The 12,003-nt window shown below is 41.9% G+C and overlaps 1 long non-coding RNA gene across 1 annotated transcript in view; it reads right to left on the reverse strand.

Annotated features, from left to right (window-relative positions):
* The window catches only part of LOC308187470, a 55,698-nt gene extending 44,898 nt beyond the window's left edge, over positions 1 to 10,800 (reverse strand). The window contains exons 1-2 of the long non-coding RNA XR_013944713.1: positions 9,259 to 10,800; positions 2,233 to 2,339 (exon numbers count right to left, since the gene is read on the reverse strand). This is a non-coding gene — a long non-coding RNA (uncharacterized lncRNA). The remainder of the gene's footprint in view (positions 1 to 2,232; positions 2,340 to 9,258) is intronic.
* Positions 10,801 to 12,003: the final 1,203 nt, after the last annotated feature.

A 12,003-nucleotide genomic window follows, 5' to 3' on the forward strand; every position in this document is an offset into this window, starting at 1 on the left:
GGAGAGCAGCAGCTAAATCTAGCAATGACTTATGCTGAAAGCCACCGTGAGTGATGAAGAGCTGCACTCACAACCGTATATCACATTTAAAAGTAGGACTGAGAGGTGCTGGGGAGCCAGTGAGTAAAATGTTGGCATTTTGCTTTAAGAACCATGATTTGAGTGGAAGATGTTGCCTTAATAAAATATGCTTTGTACCTACCCTTAGTAAATCACAGAGCAATCGACAGTCTATACAGGAGAGGAAGGCTAGAGCTCAGCTTGCTAGCAGACTGAATTACTTCTCACTACAGATTTGAGGTTATTGGCAGACAGCCCATGTTGCCATTTAGTCCTCATAGCAAGCATGTTTTAAAAAATATTTTCCATATAGACAGACACACTGTAGCCACTGAGACTCCAGAGAGCTGCCACAGAAGCCCTACTGCCCTTTAGAGGCCCCGGTTTGATTTCCAGGTAATGCAAATCAAAACAGAAATTGCAGTTTTATCTTTGCCAAAAACTGCTAGGTGTCCACACCGCAAATCACAAAAAGAAGAGAGAAATGTTCACAAAGAATGAGAAGAAGCACTTGGCTGTTTCTCCTCCCAAGAGCTACAAGCTTGTCCTCCTCTTGGAAGAACAGGAGCATTTCTGACAAAGAGCTGCACTCTGGCCCCTCTAGGGCCCAACATTTTTGCCATGGGCAACAGTGCACAATCACAGTATCTGCATCCCAGTCTGAGCACAGGGACAAGGCAAAAGTGTGAAATTGCATAACCGTGCCATGCAATAGCCCGCTAAATCTTTCTAATAACCAGTGACCTGTCACATTCCCAGACTGGCATCTTTGTTCTTTACTGCTGCTCTTGCAAGTACTGATCTGTAACTATGAAATCATATGTTCAGAAAAAGCTGACAATTTGGAAAGGTGAGCGCACTCTGAACAGACCCCTTTACCCGTGGTAGGGTTTGAAGTGAAAAATGAGTAAACTTGAATGCATTATGTATGTAAGAACCACGTAAACTCTAGGGAGAACAAATAACAGTGAGTGAACCCCATCTACCCTCAGATCCATTCCTGCTTGTGGTTTGCTGATTGTTGCGTTGTGGTTTTTTTTGGCTTTTGGTTTTATTTTTAAGGACTGAGTAGAGACATCCTAAATCATCAATCCTTGCTGGGCCAAAAAGGCACAAGGATGGGACAAGTGTTTGCAGGGCTGACCCTTCCATGACAATTGGTCAGCATATGTCTAGAAATAAAGCAGGCAGGCTGGCATGAAGCTGGGCGATCCCATTGCCTCTCACACTCCTGGGATTTGCTGTGAATAGAAATTACTGGGTCTTTATCAGAATAATGTCTTCAACTGTAATGGGGGAATATTTGGTAGCTGTAGTGTTTGCTGGTACTCTATTACTATGTTTCTTCTTGTTGTCCTTCTCCCTTTGGGGTTTTAAACAAGAATATATTCATATTTAAATCTCTGTTAGGTTGCTACTAAAGTAAACAACAGGATGCTTCTAAAAAACTCATGTGAATTTATTTATTAAGATACCTTCTTCACCTTTCTCCTCAAAGAGTAGAAGCTGTCCATGGCCTACACAGATATGCTCACCTATAAGGTATTTTTAGCAATGTATTATGTCTGCATGTTAGTCCCCCTTTACAGACACCCTTAGGCTATGTTTTTTTTATTTTTTTGTGTGATCAAGCTAGAATTGCACCAACTTCTGGGTGACTAATAGATGCAAATTATACTGACATAGCTGGTGATTTTCCTGCTTTTAATTAGCATCCATTTCAATGCAAAAGTCATTAAAAAAAAAAGAAAAAAAAAGAAAAAAGGAAGAACTAAGTAAAAAAAAATGCTATTTATTGTGGTTTTGGCTAGGCTGAGTCCACTAATGCTTTTAAATTGCCTTTTAAATTATTTTCTTTTAAACACCTCAGCCAAAATTTAAAGTCCCTTGTTTTAACATTACTGTGTCATTTTATTTTTGGGTCTTTTTCAAAACTGTTACTGGACAAGAATTTGCACAACTGCAAGAAATATGCTGGTGTCCGTGCTCAGGATGGGGCAGAGAGGGAGGAAAGGAGAGAGACAGGGATAGAAGGAGGAAGGGAGTTGGGGAGACAAGGTGCTTTAGTACAGAAGGCCAACATTTCAGCATTCAGCTCTACAGTTAGTCAGAACTTCCTTCTCTAATTGTGTTTTTTCATGTGTTATTAAAAGAAGATCCAGAAAAAGGTACCTGTTTTATCTTGGAAAACTCTCTCTCTTCTTTCCTTACTCAAAGGCTTTTCCTTCTTTTCCTTTGAAGTTCACACACTGCGTGCCAACACATCAGTGTCTTCTAATCTAATGTTAACAGGAGAAAAAAAAAAAAGGAAAAAAAAAAAGATCCTAAATCTCAATGATGCAACCATGATTCCTCTGGAAAAACAGGCATCCTCATAACTGTAACTTTCATCAGGCTCCTATTGTCCCCACTTACTCTGCTAGTTCTTTAACCACAGTAATAGACTTGTGACTAACATAAAATTTTAAGAGGTCTGGAGCAGGGATCACAGCATTTTGCTGGAGCTAGGACATGATTACAACATTCAAAGATGTGATACGTTAATAAAAATAAATTAATCTGCTATAATGCAAGGAATATCTTGAAATGTCTTTATTAACTCCACCGGGATTATATAAACTGCTCAGGTGCTTAGGAAAGTCTTGCATTGTGCTATAATTTATGCGACTGCGCTAAGGAGAGTAGACCTGGTACCAGCCTGCTTATCTATCCATGAATAGGTGAAGGATTAAACATTATCAGTGTATTAATAGACTTGCCTGGAGAGAACAAGAGCAAATGTACCATCAATAAAGACAACCTTGTTAAAATAAAAAACGTTGGATTTCTAAAGCCTGTTGCAAAGGATGTCGAGTAGTCTCAGCTCTCAGCATTGCATGCCCCTTTCCATGGGAGGGGAGCAGAAAAGGCCTGTGCCTAGGAAGGGCAAAAGAGAGGACGAGACAGTGGGTAGTGTCAGTCTACTTGCTTCTTGGACATTTCTGAGGTTTGGTGGCAAGAAATCAAACAGGGCTGCTCAGTGAAGGCCCTTCAAGGGGATTTGCACCAGAACTGCATGGCTATCAACATCTCTATGGCTTAAGAAATTATTTTTATTGTACTGTTTAAACTCTTCCCTGTTTTGTCGCCCAAGAATGAAGGCAGCCCCTTGCAAGACACTGCCTGTCCTCCTGTGACCACATGCTGTTAACACTTGCAACAACCCATGTTTGGATTCAAGATCCTAGCGGACAGCTATAATCAAAGCTTCTTTAGGCTGCTGCTTTGTTTAGGCCTTTTAGATGTGACAGCAACCTGTGCTTTTATAACTGTATTATAAATTAATTGCTGCAACCAGAGAAACTTGAAGGACAGGGGGATGAGTTAATATTAAGGCTTGCTGATCAAACACAGAGCATTATATCTGTGTACACAAATTCTCATGTCTCGCTCACCAGGTACAAATAGGTATTTGGAAACAAAGCTTTATTCCACACAGAAAAAGACTTGTTTTATCTGAATAGTGTCGCTTAATGCTGACACCAGAAAGTCAGAAACCTGCACATCAGCAGGTTCCTTTTATAATCCCTTGAGGTTCTACCTCAGCTGTACTGTGCCCAGCTTGAATGCCTATTTGCCTCATCACAAATGATTGCTGATTTATTGTCAAGGGTAAAATTACCTACTCTAAATCCCCAGTAATTACCTCACTTACAAAAAATTATGACCAAAAATCCCTCAATCCTAAACTGAAGCTAAGGCAAATTATATCAAGAAAAGCTATATTAGCATAACACTAAGAATTTGACCTGAGATTGCAAGAGTAAAGAATTTCAAGGGTAAATCTGGAATTCCCATCTAACAGCATCTCCTTTCTGTATCCTATAAGCACAGAGACTTCGCACAACAAAAATATACTACCAATTGTTTGGAGACCCATGAGCTACATCAATACAAGGAAACTGAGCAGGGCTATGGCCTGTGCCCAAGCACCACTTATGAATGTCTTCAGTATTTAGATGTTAGCACACTCCCAGGTATGGTTTAGGTTCATGCCTGTTAGCACTGTGCCACGCAACATCCCGAGACAGCACAGAGCTGTAGCTGCTTCCATTCAGCTGCATGGACAAGGCCACTTGCTCCGTGGGGGAAGAAAATGCAGCAGCACAGGAGCAGGTGGTGCTAGTTCACATCTCTCAGTGCAAAATAACTTGCTCCTGTCTGCTTTGCTTCCTAAAATAAGCATAGCTTGTTAGTATTTTTATAGGGATAAACCCCAAGACAATACTTCATTTTTTGCATCAAGATTTCTTTGCATTTTCCTCCCTTCTGTCCTCTTTGCTTTGGATTGAGTCACATCCTCAGTGCACTCTTCCACTCTCCTTGGCACATCAAGAAACTTAGCCAAGTCTAACTGTGCTCAGATCAAGCACAGTTCCTCAAGGGAACAACACAACCCAAATAAAATTAAATGTAGGGATTAAGATGAACAGGGGAGGATGTGATTAACACAAGCAATTAACACAAATTCTCCTGTGTGGAATAAAACGTGTGGAATAATACTGCATCCACGGTAAATTCTGATTAAGTTAGTCATTTTATCATGGATGAAAGTACAGATAACCTATGGCAGTCCCCTTTTGTAAAAAGGGGGTGGGGAGCAAGAAACATGTAATTTCCTATTAAAAAAAATTATCAGTCCCATCATGGGAATTCAGCTAGCGTTGTGCGTGGAGCACCCAGAGCTGTGGCACAGTCCTTAATGCAGATCTCTGCCTCCAGGATCTGCATCCATTTAGAGATGACTAAAATAATCATTTTGCCAAGGCATTCACAGAACTTCTGCAGAAGTAGGGGAATGATGAAGCACAGGAATTTAGGAAAAAGAAGAGCCAGCTCTGGATGTCTTTGTGGATGCTCTCAGTCCCTTTTCACTTTCCGATTCTCCATTGCTTTGTGCAACTTCCCCATCCATCCCTCTAGACTATTCCTCCAAATTCCTGGTTTTGCTGTTCTCCCTGCTCTCAGTGTCAGTTTTCTTCTTTTTTCCTAGTTCTGACTGTCCTCATCCCCTCATCCAGCTGCCTGTTCCCTGTGAAGTTCATGGTCTCACATCAGCATGGAAACCCAGTGCTAACCTGGAAACGTGCGTCTGCGTGCATCAACTGCATGTCGCCCTGCAGCCTGAATAGGATTAAATGTTTCCACAATTGATAAAATGCATTTTCTCTCTTTAGTAAAAGTTGAGGAGACATAATTTTATTTCTTTCCTCATTTACTCTTACAAAAAGGTATGATGGTGTTGCTCCAGGGCTTTTAAAATGACACTTATCTCCTTGAAAAAAATAGCCCTGTAATTGCAAGTTCCTGAAGAGCCTCCCCACACCCACCAGCTCACAGACTCAAAATGAGCAAGGTCCTTCCTGCCTGAGAAGGGGTTGCTTCAGAGGTTTCCACAGTGGGACGGAGGTGACAGCAGGCTCCAAGAGAGCAAGATTCATTTTTCAGCCCAGGTTGAAGGGGGCCCTGCACAAGGACCACTTCCAAGGTATGACAGCTCCAGCCCAGTCAGCTGCTTTCCGTCTCACAATATTTCAGCTATACAAAACACACTGATAACACTTACAATTGATGCCATTCCCAGAGTTTTTTACAGAGTTAGCCATATATATCCCTGTGAACTGTGATCTTATTAAAACCTGACTGAATTAGGAAATACCTTGAGCACACGTGCTCTTAGAGCAAGTCTGTTCAGAAGGTTTGAAGGGCGGAGAAAGACAGGCAAATACTCTTTTATGAAAGCATATAAAGGTATCAAAGGGGGATAGGGTTGTTTTTCTGCTCCTTTTGTTTGAACAAAATCTGTTTGGCATCTATATTGTATGTGTTTGTTTGTTTGACGATAGTCTGCCATATGGCTTTTCTCTTTTTTCCTGACTGCAGCTCTATGTTCTCTGAGAAGCATAAATCAGAATGACAGGTGAAGTAACAAGACTTTTGTCAAAAATATATGCACCGCTAGGGTTTTAAGAGCATGTTCATGTAGCGTGTATACTTTGTGTTTTGGAGAGAGTTTGGAGAGAGATTAATTCACTTCCACCCCTTCCACTGCATTGCTGTCCTCCACTCTAGCATAGCAAGCCCTGTTTCTGCACCCAAGTGCATTTTCTTTCTTTTTTTGCTTCCTTTCCTTCCAAAATGTTACTCTTTTAGATACAAAAAAAATAAAGTACATCGAAGTGTACATCAAAATCATACTCCTTCCTTTGTGAGGGGGGGTGGTTGGTTGGCCTGATCTCTGCCATTTCTGCCATTTCCTTCAAAATAAGCCAACTTTGCTTTCTCAGCCATTCCTCCTTAAGACAATAGCTTAAAATATTTACCTTAATGAAACCTGAACACCTGCCTTGTTTCAAAAACCTCTCAGTGCTTTAGCTGAAGCAGATGCCGTTCAGTCAGACCTGTGGGAATTGTACTGTTTCTAGTAATTTTTGTCATCTAGATTCTCCCTTTAAAAAAAAAATCCCCTTAATCAGTATATCACTGGGTCTCAAAAAGCATTACAAGAGGCTGCTGAAAACAGAGCACAACATCTGTAGGCTGCAGAGTCTGCTCTGCCCAGCCTCCTCCCTGGGCTGGAGGCAGCTGTGAATCTTGCTGACTCAGACCCACCATGCTTTCCGAGGAGTAAAATATGACTAAAAAGTGCTAAAGTAAGTGTTCATCTATAATTAAAATTTGCCAGCTATGTCTAAATGAGTTCAAAACACCTTTTCCATAAAGCACTTTTCCTATAAAATTAGGTATTTTTTTCATATCAAAGAATGCTTTTTTTTTTTTATAAACGAGGACAAAATTATCTGTCACTGCACTTCTTACAAAAGACAACGATTAAATTGCTTCAGTTTCTAACCTGATTCTTTTGACTTCTGAGAAGCTCTTCCCAGTCCTCTGCCCTTTGCGGGGTTTCCCTGCTGTGTACAGACCCTGGGGACAGATCCTGTAAGCACGGCACAGCTGCATTCAGAGGGTGACCACAGGATGTTGTCCCTGTGACCACCTGAGAGAAAGCAGCAGATCAAACCAGTAGTTGTCTTGTATCCATCTTCTGGAACATTTATGTTGAAAAGAAAGTCTATGTTCAGAAAACACCAAAGCACGGCATCCCTGCTCCTTTAGAGCTCACTCAGCCAATTCCCTCAGTTTCCAGCACTGCAGTAAAAGCTCTTCCCTACAGCCACCACACTCACAGAGCTGCTGGGCAAAGATGAGGGCCCAGCACAGCAGGTTTGCTTCATTTGCACCAATGCAGCAACCACCAAAGACTAGACTTCAAGCTGAGAGATATTTCTGGAGAGGTTTCAGAGAGGCTGCTGTGCAAGGTGATTTCCAGGTCTCTCTGGTGTGACTGTACAAGCCAGCTAGCTTTCCAGGCATGTTTTGTAAAATAATTCGAATTTCTACTGACCTCCAGCATTACAAACAATTTCCTCTAGTTCGTCATATTTACCATGTGCTAACCAGCATCAGAAGCATGCAAATGATTACAGAGGGAATTGCTGTCCTGTTGGTGTCACTTCAGCACAGTTGGAACAAAATCCCAATGTAAACATTTTCCCAGGTGTCCAAGAAGCTACGTTAAGAATATGGCTTACATAATATATATAAATTATATATAATATAAATAAAAATTATAATTCAGTTTTCGTTCAAGTGTGACAGATTTTTTATAATTTTTCTTACTGCTCATTACTGACCCAAAACTCAGGCCAGACTAAAATATCAAGAGACAGGCCCATATGGCAAACATTTGCAGTCATGCTAAGCATTAAATGGATGGATGAGCAGATGAAAAAAAGGATAGCTGAAGATCCTAATGCTGAAAAAGGCATTAGGCATGTCCTCTGGGTTGAGAGGAGGGAGGAACACTACAAAAAGGGTGACTTAAGAGTGGGAGTCAAGGGCTGAGCTGGGACCTTCTCATCTACCTTCTGTTTTTTTTCATGAAAAAGAGGGATCTGGGGGAGTGGCTGTGTGAAAAAGCAGGGCAGCTGAACAGAAAGAGAGGCAACAGATGCCAGATCTGCCTCAAAGGGCAGGGTTGGAGAAGCAAGTCTCCCTCCCCAGACACTCAGCCAGTAGGTCCTGAGAACACAGAAGATCCCACCTTGCCCAGCCGCAGCCGAGCTGCCAGCACAGGGTCACGCAGACAGCAGGATCCACAGAACATGCTCAGATTTGTTCACCTCTCAACAGCGAGGGCCCTAAGGGACTTAAAATGATTAAGCTAAGGTTCTGGGTTTTTTTCATGCCTTTGCATCATGATCCGTTTCTCCATGCTTCATGGCAATGATGAAGTCCAGTAAGACAGCCTAGTTCATGTGAACTCTTACAAAACCATGATCATATTTGCTTGTTGGGATGGCTTGTAAAGATAACATAATGGAATAATAAATCCTCCTCTCCCTTCACTGAGGACCTTTTTTTTTTTTTTTTTTCTGAAGTTAAATAATTTGGTGGGTTGTGGCAGTGCACAATTTACCCTTTCAGGATGTGAGTTGCAATCAAAGTAGTTCAGTCCCCGAGCCCCAATTACAGCAGGCACCATTGCAGTGCTTGGCGCCCAGCCCGTGATTTGTCGGTGCATCTGAATCTCCCACATGTGTTCAGTGCTTCCCTACATAAAACTTTATATATTTCTACACTCCTTCCAGGAGTCATGTATTATTTACATCAACTGTATTGCAAACATACCAGAAGTGCACTACAGTTTTCTCTGGAGTTCAGTTGGCTTTTCATGTTTCCTATGCCTGAAAATACATTACACATTCCTGCTTCATCCTGTATCTGCACTTTACCAACTACACAGCCTCTTTTATGCAGAGCAGTACTCCCCCCCTACAAGTAGGTGAAAGTTTGTTTACTCACAAAGCACAGGATGGCTTCTAAGAGAGCAAATCTGAAAAAGCTGCTGTAATGGCAGCGAGAAACAAGAGAAGGGACTGGGTAGTAGTATTTCCTCCTCTGAAGAGGAGTGGGTCTGCCTAGAACTGAAAAAAAGGAGAAGATCACTAGGTGGGATCACAAGGAAGGGAAGCAGCTGAAAGCGTCTGTGCGGTTATGGTAGCTGGTAGGAGCAGTGGGGAAGGTCAGCATGGAGGAAGAGGAGGAAGGCAGCCCCTTAGCGTCCCTGCCTGCATGGCCAGGCTGCAGACTAACCCTCCTGCAACTGCCCCAGGCTCTGGGAAATCACTTTGTGGCTTTTGAAGTCTTTGTTCTCAGACGGGTCTTTTGTTTCTTCAGATACTGATCCGCTTTCAAGCCGTGCTGGGCAAACACAAGAGGGAAAATATCATCTGGGGGAGGAGTGGGATATTGCAGAAAGTAACATTTCTAGAGCGCACATTAGAACCAGATGTTCCACTCAAAAGTATTTGTGGTCAGGGACTATGCTGAGAAACTAACTGCTATAAAGGGAAAAAAAAGAAAAAAGAAAAAAAAAAGGAATTACAGCACACTGAATACAAGAAAAAGTTACAACAAGGGTAAAAAAAAAATGAATAAGGATATATTAGGTGTTTTGCACTGACAGCTGTAATTGCAGGTTAGTGTCCAGGAAAGGAAAGGGCTTTATCCAGCTCCTGTCTCTTCCACAAATGTGCCGCTGGACTTCGACCAAACCACGGAGGCTTCGGCCCAGTGTTGAGTAAAGACTTCAGGGCTTTGCCACACTGAGGGGTTTTATTTTCCTCTCACTGTGCCTTAGTCATAGGGATGGATGCAGCCCAGTCATGGCCAGCTCTGGGGCAGCTGGCAGGGAGGGGTGGGCATGGCAAGGCAATTTATGGCCATTTCTGTACACACAGAGCAGGAGGAAGACAAGGAGGAAGGTGGGTCTCGGTCCCTCAAGGCCCTTCCCAGCCCAGAAGAGCTGGAGGTTTCATCCTGAACATCATTTTGAACATAAACTGATGGCCCCATCTTCTGTGAATTTGCCCCATCAGCTTTTGTGCCCATATATTATTTTGGTCTCTGTAATATCCTGTGGCCATGAGTTGTACAACTTCGTCATGTGCTGGGTGATGAAGTGCTGCTTTTTTCAACGCCCAGCTGATTATTTCATCAGCCCTTATTCTTACATTGTCAGGAATGATAATTAATCTCTTTTCCTCAACTACCTATTACCATTCATGATGTTATCAAGCTTCATCTCTTCGGCAGGCTGAAAATACCCAGCGTATTTCACCTTTGCTCACACAAAAGCCACTTGATTCAGGAAGCCTGCTTACTCCTTTATCTGGGCCACTTGCAGCTCTCCATCCTGAGTTGAGTAGATGAGGTCACTGAATAATATTCAGGATGCAGATGTACCACGAATTTATATGGAAGCATCCTTTTTTTTTTCTTTTTTTTTTTTTGCTTGTTTGTTTGTTTGCTCTCTATTCTTCTCCTAATAATTCCTAATAATCCTTTTGACCGCCACTGAGCAATGAACTGATTTTCACAGGGACTTATTGGTAGTGACTCCCAAATCTCTTCCCTGAATGCTAAAAGCTAATTTAGAAACTGTCATTCCATATGGGCAGCTAGGGTGCTTCTTCCCTATATGCATCACATTGCATTTATTGACATTGAATTTCTTCTGTCATTCAATTGCCCAATCACTAAGCATTGTGAGACCCTTCTGCAAAGGTGAAAATGAGAAAATTGATAGTGAAACCTGGCCAATTTCATGTTAAATGTAATTTCATGGGAAGCATAGTCAATATGTGAAGAATACAACTCAGCGAAAAACATACGTCTGACTGCCAGAAAGTCATGGGAAGTTCATCTCATAGAGGATCTAATTTCTAGAGAAAATAAATTCTTTTCTTTGTATGGCTGATGGAGGTATAGCTTTCCAATCCAAACTTCACGTCTGAAATATCTATGATGCAGGAAGACTGGATTTTACCATCAGGCAGTCAGCATCTCTTTGGTGTCTCAGGGGGACAAACTAAGCCTACACAGTTCAGAAAGTATTGACATCCTCTCATCAGGATGCTATATCCTGACAAGATTACACCAGGTCTGGTAAGACTGAATTTGTGCTTTTCAGTGTGCTGACGCCCTGGTGTAGGGTGTGCCATGAGCTTCGTTGCTGGCACCCTCTCTTGTGCAGGTGGCTGCTGCTCACGTGCGGCTTTCCCCTGGAAATACACATTGCAAATTATTTTCATTAATAGCTTTCTGTAATGGTTTCTGAGCCAGCTGCATTAGCTGTCCACACCTCCAAGCAGTTAGTAATGTCATCAAAGTAAGGGTATGGCCCGCTTGTAGAAGGAAAATATTCTCTCTATGCACTCAGAGAACTAAAGAGGAGTTGTTACCACTGTAACAGGTGAGTTTAAGTGTTCAAGAGGTAAACCAGACCTGACACTTGTACATGGGTGCCAAGAGGTTACTGTTTGGCTATGGATTTCCAAATAGATATTCTCCCCATTAAAATGCTGTAGCAAGATCTGGGAGAGATCTAATGCTGCTTCCTTTCCTTCTCAGGCAAAATGCATCAAGCCCAGTTGCCCTGACCTCCAGGAGCTTTAATTAAGCAAATGCACAGACTTGTACTTTAGCGCACACAGTTTTTTATCCATGCAAACTCTGCCTTTGCTGCAACCAGTATCATCACAATTCCGAAATCCCATGTGGATAACTTTTCACGGGACTGCATGCCATTATTTATTCAGGTTCTTGTTCCGTCCCCAGTGAATGCAAGAGCACTGGCTTCAGCAAAAGGAGTAGCAGACATATAGCTGGAAAGAGGAAAAAATGCAAATTAAATGCCACTTAATCTCACTTAATCACATTTCCTTCCCTCCTTGCCCGAAAGAATAAAATTTAGAAAAGAAATAAACTGAAAAGGGAAACTATTAAGTAAGTTTCAAAGTCAAGATCATGCCAACTACTATTATCTATTTCAGGACT

This window comes from Anser brachyrhynchus, assembly GCF_964034855.1.
Source record: "Anser brachyrhynchus genome assembly, chromosome: 1".
In the NCBI taxonomy this organism is placed as follows: Eukaryota; Metazoa; Chordata; class Aves; order Anseriformes; family Anatidae; genus Anser; species Anser brachyrhynchus.